Source organism: Chenopodium album, chromosome 19, assembly GCF_948465745.1.
Source record: "Chenopodium album chromosome 19, dcCheAlbu1.1, whole genome shotgun sequence".
Taxonomy (NCBI): Eukaryota; Viridiplantae; Streptophyta; class Magnoliopsida; order Caryophyllales; family Amaranthaceae; genus Chenopodium; species Chenopodium album.
In genome coordinates this window covers 3,165,130-3,173,705 of record NC_137852.1, presented here as the reverse complement: position 1 = coordinate 3,173,705, position 8,576 = coordinate 3,165,130, and the positions used below count along the sequence as shown (strand labels likewise).

General features: G+C 30.3%; 1 non-coding gene across 1 annotated transcript; it reads left to right on the top strand.

The window, feature by feature from the left end:
- Nucleotides 1-5,015: 5,015 nt before the first annotated feature.
- Nucleotides 5,016-5,123, top strand: LOC145596357 (small nucleolar RNA Z279/snoR105/snoR108). Its single transcript, XR_014103200.1, has one exon. It is a non-coding gene; the product is annotated as a small nucleolar RNA Z279/snoR105/snoR108 (small nucleolar RNA).
- Nucleotides 5,124-8,576: the final 3,453 nt, after the last annotated feature.

The following is an 8,576-nucleotide window of genomic DNA, read 5'->3' as shown; positions in this document are numbered from 1 at the left end:
ATTGTTTTATACAAAAATGTAATCATTATAGATCAATTTGAATCGATATAAATTTGGGGAACAAATTATGCATATCTGATCAGTACAATTCAAATTATTCAGCTTGCATTTAGTTACAGTTTAGGGTAAAAATATCAAAAACAAAAAAAAAAAAAAAAAAAAAAAAAAAAAAAGTTATAATAATAATAATAAAAAAAAATCAATTGTAAACAATAAAAAATCAATTTTAATTGAACAAATCAGCTTAGATGAGATGAATTAAATAATACTTTAAAATAAGATGAAGAGAACAAGACCTTTACCAAACAATACTTGATTGGAAGGGTAGATGGGACCAAGTAGAATAATGGTCTCCCTATTTATAGTTGTTGATACATATATTCAATTAGAAAAAGAAGATTTCTCAACTCATGAGCTTAGATTATACAGTATGAAAACAGTAGTACTATATCATTTTAAGTGCGTTGGAGCCCTTTTTTATTTTAATTTATTGACACAATTATTTTGTACATATATATATAAGTAGACCCTTATATGTTATAACTCCTCTCATTCTTATGCAACAATAGTGAGAGAGAGTGAAAGAAAGAAAGAAGTGGTGTTTTGTGGGGTTAGTTGTGTTTCTGCAGCAGCTGAAGGAGGAATCCAAAGGGATCGCATTGATCCCAACTTACAATTCAATTTTTATTTTATGGTTTCGTTTGGATCATGCAATCTCTTTGGATTTATCCTTCCGTAGCTTTATTATTTCATTCATCAAATTTAATCAACCAAAACCGAACAATTCCTTGGACGAAGTCCTGTAGAACTTTGTTCAATCTTGAGTTTCTCGACCACATAAGGTAATAACCCTCCACGGTTTTGGTACGTCTTGGTTCTAACATTATTGTATATAACATGTTTAATCATCCAAATTTATAATTATGCCATAGTTATTATTAATTGTTATGTTTTTGTCTCAGATTAACTTTTTTTAATAGTTTTTTGATAGACGAAAAGGGTTGATTGGGATGATGTTGATCCGATTCTTAATTGAAAATAGGGTTACGATTTTTTTTATTTTTTAAAAAAAGAAAATAAATTAATATAAATTAGACATACGCATATACTGATATACTTGATCAACTCCAAATTCATAAGAAAATAATAGGATTTTGTATTCTAAAGAATCCAAAATAAAAATAAAAAAGATTCGTAATTTGCATGGACTCCATGAGCGTCTTTTTCGTTTCGAATTATTCTTGTTCGTCTTTATTTTTCACTTTGCTATTTTTGGGTGGATTCGATTCTGTAAATGAGCAAAATTTTGGAGTAAGGTTGTAAGAAATTCTGCTTTTTTTAGAAAATTAATTTTTTTTGGACTAAGGCCCTGTTTGATTCACCTTAATTTTGCTGAACTGAAATTATTTTTACTGAACTGAACTTAATTTTACTGAATTGAAATTATTTTTAATGAAATTAAATTATTTTTACTGAACTGAAATTATTTTTACTGATTTTCTATTATAATTCTTCTTTAAGAAAACTGAATTTTACTAAACTGAACTTATTTTTACTGAACTGAAATTATTTTTACTGAACTGAAATTAATTTTACTGAACTGAAATTATTTTTACTGAACTGAAATTAATTTTACTGAACTGAAATTATTTTTACTTAATATTATTTTTTTAAGGTGAAAAGAACAGAGCCTAACACAAGCTATACATTATTAGATGCAATTTAGAAACATAAATTGAGTTGTTTTGTACTTATGTACATCCAATAAGATAATAAAATTTTGTCTACATAGGGATGATGTTGATCCGATGTACATCATCCCTACATCCAATAAGATAATATAATTTCTCTATTTCTAAATAGGTGAATTGTTGCTTTTGTAGTTGAATATTGGCCGTAAATAACCATCAATAAGTATAATGTTGACAGCAGTCTGTACAATTTAGCAACATAATTTGGCGATTTTTTATTCAGCATATAGTTTCAGATGTTGATTTTCTGAACAAAATTAGACCTTAAGCTAGAAAAACAAGTTTCATCGTACAAATGCTAGTGTGTAAGTTAATTAGCAAAAGCATTCACTTAATTAATCATAGACAGGATTAATGTAAATGAGTTCGAAGATCCAATCAATACTGTAGAGATGATCAACTTAATTTAATCCGATTCTTAAGATAATTAAGATCTGAATATCAGGTTTGTTAATCCCCATAATAATATAAGCTAAAAGTAAATTAGCATTCCATGTGAAAGCTAAAAGATTTTTGAAGTTCAAAGCTTTTATGGTATTTTCCATTGTTAATTACTATTTAGCTAATTTCTTGCTTAGATTGATTCTTGGTTAAGATAAAGCTTGCTAATAAAGCGCGATTATAAAGATGATTTAACTTTTCTTAGTTAATATCACATCAAAAGCATTGGCTCTCTAGAAAAATGTATGATGAATTTACACAAGGTCAAAACTTCTTTCATAATGATATTGCTTTTACCTCATTTGTCTAGAAGCTTTTGATCATTTGCAATAATAATGCGATTACTTTTGCACCAAACCTAAAATTAATTAACATGATGAACTTACTTTGATGATATTGTTTGCCTGATTTGCACGAAAAGGCTTTTGATTATGAGTTATGTTGTCCCATGCGAATCATTTCTATGTGATATTGGAGCGTAAATAAACCATTCTTAATAAACCTTTTTTTTTTTCAAAACTATTTAATAACATGTTTAATTAGCTTTATATATAACTTTGTATAATAACAATTTTATTGGCCTAAATTCCACGCACGAATTTATGCAATATTGCCCTACTTGGTTGCTGCATTAGAGCAATTTATGCATGCCAATCTTCACATGATTGTTGGCACAAAAATATGGTTTGAGCAAATAATGGAAATATTCTCCTTCCACCTCTATCATATGCATCTTATTAGTGCAAGGGCAACATATGTTGGTGATGGCATAATACTCAGTAATTACTTCAAATTTACATTATAACAATACTAAATCAATAATTTTTGTCCACACATCATTATCCTTGGTGATTTTGTACATTGTGATGATAAGCATCTTAGTGCAAAGCGGGCAACATATGTATGTAAGTTCATTTGTAATTAATACTCTACAATTTTTTTATTTTTTTATTTTTGACGGGAAATTAATACTCTAAACTTACTTCAGCCATACATGCATGTAACAATATATCTTATTGACTCTTGTTTCGGTTTTCAAAAAAAAAAAAATTATTGACTCTTGTTTCTATCATTGTCCTTTGCGCGACTTTTACACTAACATCTAATGTTTTTAATGCAAGAGTTCCACAATGAATTAGGTTATGAAAGTGCTAGATCAGCAGATGAGAGAAAAAATGATTAGACTACAATAGATACATGTGGCCCTAATAAGTCAAAACTCAAGTTAATTAGAATCCAAGGCTTCGAAAAATCATGAGTTTGGGGATGTCCCTTTTGTTGAACAATGAGAGGGACCTCATAATTCATATTGAGTGCTTCGAAGGCAACTGGTATTATAATTCAGGGAACATTTGTCCTTAAAAAATGTCCTTTAATTACAAATTTCTTGTCCTTCATTATACATTGCTCCATTTTCATCGACAAACTTTCTTACACACGTACCTCTAAACTCACTACTTACCCCCCATTAAAACAATAAATGTCCTACCTCTATTATTTCTTTGGATTATTGTCCAAACCATCCAAAATCTCGTGTGTGTGGTTTTTTTTTTTTTTTTTTTTTGGAAATAATAATCAGCCCAAGAATTATTTATATTTGTAAGGTTTCTAGTGCAATATATAAACATATCAGCAATGTCACTCTCTTCAAGTTAATCCTATATATATCCATGGATATGATATTGAAGGGGAGCTGAGGTTTTTTATTTTCATCGATGTGCCGTGATAAAATCAAATAAGTAGTGTTTGAGACTTTGAGTGGATGGGCATTTTTTCCTCAAAAAAAAAAAAAAAAAAAAAAAAAAAAAAAAAAAAAAGGGTGGATGGATATTTTGTAACATTACTAGCGTAGGTGTTCGTTTCATGGACAAATGACTCTACATTTACACACCTCTCCCATCTTATTGACATGAATCTTTTACCTTTCATTCACCAACATAACCTAGTCAATTGGATAAAATAAAAACTTGCATGTACTCACATAGAAGTGGTGAAATCTAGCTAGTTCTACTCAATAGATAGATTACCTATTGATCTAATACAAAGTTGTAAATATAATAGATGTATTCCAACTTATATAGCTATGCAATATATTAATTACGGAATACAAGTTTCTATCTTGTGAAAAAAGTATATATGTGTACTTACTGAGTTACTGCACAACAATGTATGATAATCAACATTGCCTCGGTTATTAATCTATCATATTAGAAATTTAATCCATTCACATAGTATGTTATGTTAACATATATTTATACTTTAGAGTTGGACTACTAGATGGTGGTTAATTTATTGTCTAGTGAGCGACTGAATGGTGACACGCTCTTAGCTTGAAAGTCCTTACTTGCCTCAGGTCATTTTAGTAAGACTAACGAGCTTGATGCAGCTGCAAATATTACGTGGTCAAACTTCTTCGTCTAGACTGGATTGTTGTAAATTTCCATCATGTTTCATAGGAAGAGAAGCTAACAACACGTAGTGCAGTAACATACTGTATCATTTAGCTTCTTTTTTTCTCAATTACTAATGGAGTACATTGAAGGTATGTACCTCCTAGTGCCCGCCTTATGAAGAGAACATGGCGAGGACTTGTCGACGACACCGACTATTTTAATGTGGAGTAAAAGGATTAAAGGAGGAAGATGATAAAGTACATGAAGTTAAGTGTCTAAATGATACAGATTAGAGAGATAGTACAAGTGAAGCAAAAACAAAATGTTGGCTAAGTCCCACATTGACTATGAAAGAAGGTATTAGCTGGTGAAGTTGTTTATAAGCAAAAACTTGTTAACTCATTTAAGTATGATCCTTCAGGCAGTTAATGGGATATGATGAGTGGTCAATTTTCGCATTTTATATTGCGAATTGGGTGTCCGCCCCAAGCCTTATTTACGACAATATGGGCACCCCAATCTTATACCATCTGATCCCTATTCTTGTATATGTTTTTTTTATAGATATATTCAAAGTGTTTATTTTCAAACTTTTTATGAAAGGTATTTATAACTTTTGGGTTTACAAATTAAAAATTCGCTAATATTTAAATTTTGACGAGCATTTGTCTTTAAAAGATAAAAAAAAAAAAAAAATATTTTGACAAGCAAATTAGTCACTACTCATTTGTGAGTTGGACTTTCAATTTTGACCAGCATTGTCACTACTCATTTGTGAGTTGGACAAATACTCTTAAAACCAAAATAAAAGAGGCCAGACTTGTGAAATGTAAAACATTCATTGATGACTGTCTTTTCATTCACGAAACTCTCTCCACTTGGGAAGCCTCCTCGTACATGGAAGGAGAGAGATGATAGGGATTCATCATTCTCCAATTTAAAATATAATCGAGCCACACGAGTACAAAAATATAAATTTGATCGCATTACTCTTATGTATACATAGTCACAATTTGAAATTAAAACTCATATAACATTGAAAAATATGAAGATTTAATCCTCAAATATTCTAAATCAACTTATTCAATAACATGAACATAAACTTGGAATAACTGATAATAATGTAGCATCAAGATTTAGGATGACTATATACTTCATATGAAGGTAATCAACAAAGTAGCCAATTATAAAGTTTGCCAGACATGAATCGAAACATCAACCACATCATCATGATTAGGAGCTCGAAGTTCAGCCTTAGAGCTCTAAGTTTATTATCATACATTCATTCATTATGACAAAGGCTAATTAAACCTTGGATTAACATTTAGTATGATGCGCCCATTAATTAGGGTACAGTCTTGTCTACAAAATCAATAACTGATCAAACATAATGTTCACAAATTAATGAGCAAACGTACCTGGTCATTTCCGAAGGATAATGTAAGTAATCAGTTAAATCACATGGATTTTATTTTAGTTATGGGTGTTGGGCTAATCAACAACAACTTTGAGAGAAAAGGGTAAACTGGTCTCATTATTAGTGGGTTTACAATCCTCTCCATAATTCATGTCTATTTCTTGAGTATTGCAACATCCTTGTTGTATGAGCAAAATCATTATCTTTATTTCTTTTTCTTGATTGATTGGTTGACTAACATACAACAAGCAACACAAGTTGACATTATATTACTGTAGTATATTACTATAATGCATTGATTAGGGTGAGTAGAAAAGGGAGGAGTAATATTACTGTTAATTCAAGTTGGTTTTGGCAAATCTAAAGATTGTACCACTGATCATGTTATTTAAGCTGGCAAGCAACTACTCTATCATCATAAATACACACAGAGTATTTCGCTATCTAAGATACATTTGTGTAAGACTGTCTAATGATCATAAGACTACTTTTGTAAGCCACTAACCAAGCATGTAATAATACTCTCTCTTCCTCCCTAATTTCTTCCAAACTACCTATAAGATACTCTAATGATGATAAGACGGTGGATTGTAAGAATTTGTATTGCCTTCTCTATTTAACTCGAATAATAATGGACAAAGGGTGTGTTCGTTGCAATTTATATTGAGTTCCTCTATTTAAATTGGGAGTGTGTAAGTATGTCTAAACTCAATTTTATTTCATTTAAAATAATGTACGGAGTAATAGAGATAATTTACTACAAGTACTTTAGTATCCACTGTACTAATTTGTTTTACTCCTTACTAGATAACTTAGACGAAATACATGCTACTGCTATTAACCCTATCTCCTTTTAAATGGAAATATATATACGGAGTATAATTTATGAATATAGTGCATATATTAAGATAAACCAATAAAATCTTCAATGCTAACATTTGTTTTGGATATTATTTTGCTATTTTTTTCTTTTAGAAGACATTCATAAAACTCCAACGAAGGTCACTTGCAGTATCACTCCTCATGAGGCAGAAGCCCACTTTCAACAGATAGCTAAATATACGGAGTATCTGATATACATGATTGGACCGTAAAACTCATTTTATAATGGGTTAGCCCATTATATTTTCAGCTTATGTCAGTATGTTGTTTTAATGTTCATATTTGGGCTAATATAAATATAGTAATAAGGTCCAGACAATTGTCACGTCTTCCAAAATAGGTCCATCTTAAAAATATCAAAGTCTTTCACGCCCCAAGACTTGGGGAAAGCAGCTACCAGGTCACTTTTACCTAACTCTAGGTAACAAGTCAACAATACCATGTGATTTGAGGGGTTCAATGTTTTCTTTGGCTTGTTCAATTGATAAATGGTACTTCGTAGTAAATGATACAATTATTACTTATAACTTTATAAGGGATGGACTTAATATGAAGAATTATTATTGTGAGATTTTGATTTGGTCTACATTCTTAAAAAATATTGTAGTCTGACGTAGTTTTGGTTATAGACTTATGCACCACATTAATAAGTATTACGGTTTGATTTTTATCTAAAACTCAGATTAAGTAGGAAGGATTTAAATCCAAATCAATAAAACATACGGAGTAAATAGATTCGAGTCCAATCCAATCTAATATGAAGATCTAGATATCGAGGAATGAGGACATCATATCCAATTATCCACTGTCATTTCCAGAGATATTGAAGATAAAGAGGGGTGGTCCAAAGAATGTCTATAATTTTGAAGGAAACTTGATGGTACCTATTCATTATTCAATGCATGTTAGCTAGATGAAGGTAGTACTTATTCTCATAAGTTTGTAATGCACATTAAGTTTTTTTTTCTTCATTGGGTTAATATGTGCATGAAATTTAAGTCTTAAAATCCAACCCAGGGGCAAACATAGTTTATTAGTTCTCATAAGAAATTATATTAATCAAAGATAAATTAGATAAGTCAATGAATTAATTACCTCATATTGTAAGAAGTAAAATTTTACAAGATGTTTAATTATGTGTTCACCTAAAATAAAATAATGGTTCATGGCCAATTTACTAACAAATAAAATAAGTGTAGCTATTGTCTCAAAAAAAAAAAAAAAAAAAAAAGGTGTAAGTGTGTAACTATTCGAACACGAGTCCTTCCTACCAACAGCCAAATGTTTATCTACCTTACATTATGACCTTATACGGAGTAATAAGTGAATGATTTAATATGATATAATTCCTGTCAAGAAATAGAAATAAAGATAAAAAATGATAAAATCCACTTGCTAAGACGTGCCACCGTCCTACTGGCCAGTAACCACCGCATAAGAATATAGCTTAAACATTAAACAACCACCACTCCTCTCTATTTCCTTCTCTCTCTTTCTCTCTCATACAATCGTCGGCTACCTCACCTATATTCTGTGAATCCCTGCCCTCAAGAATGTAGGCAAAAATATTTCCCTAAAAATAAAATTAAAAATCCCCCAAAATATTTCAGATTTCTTTTCTTCCTTTTTCCTTTGATTCGAAGATATTTCAACCTGCAAATCGATTCATTTGGGAAGAAGAAGAAGAAATCA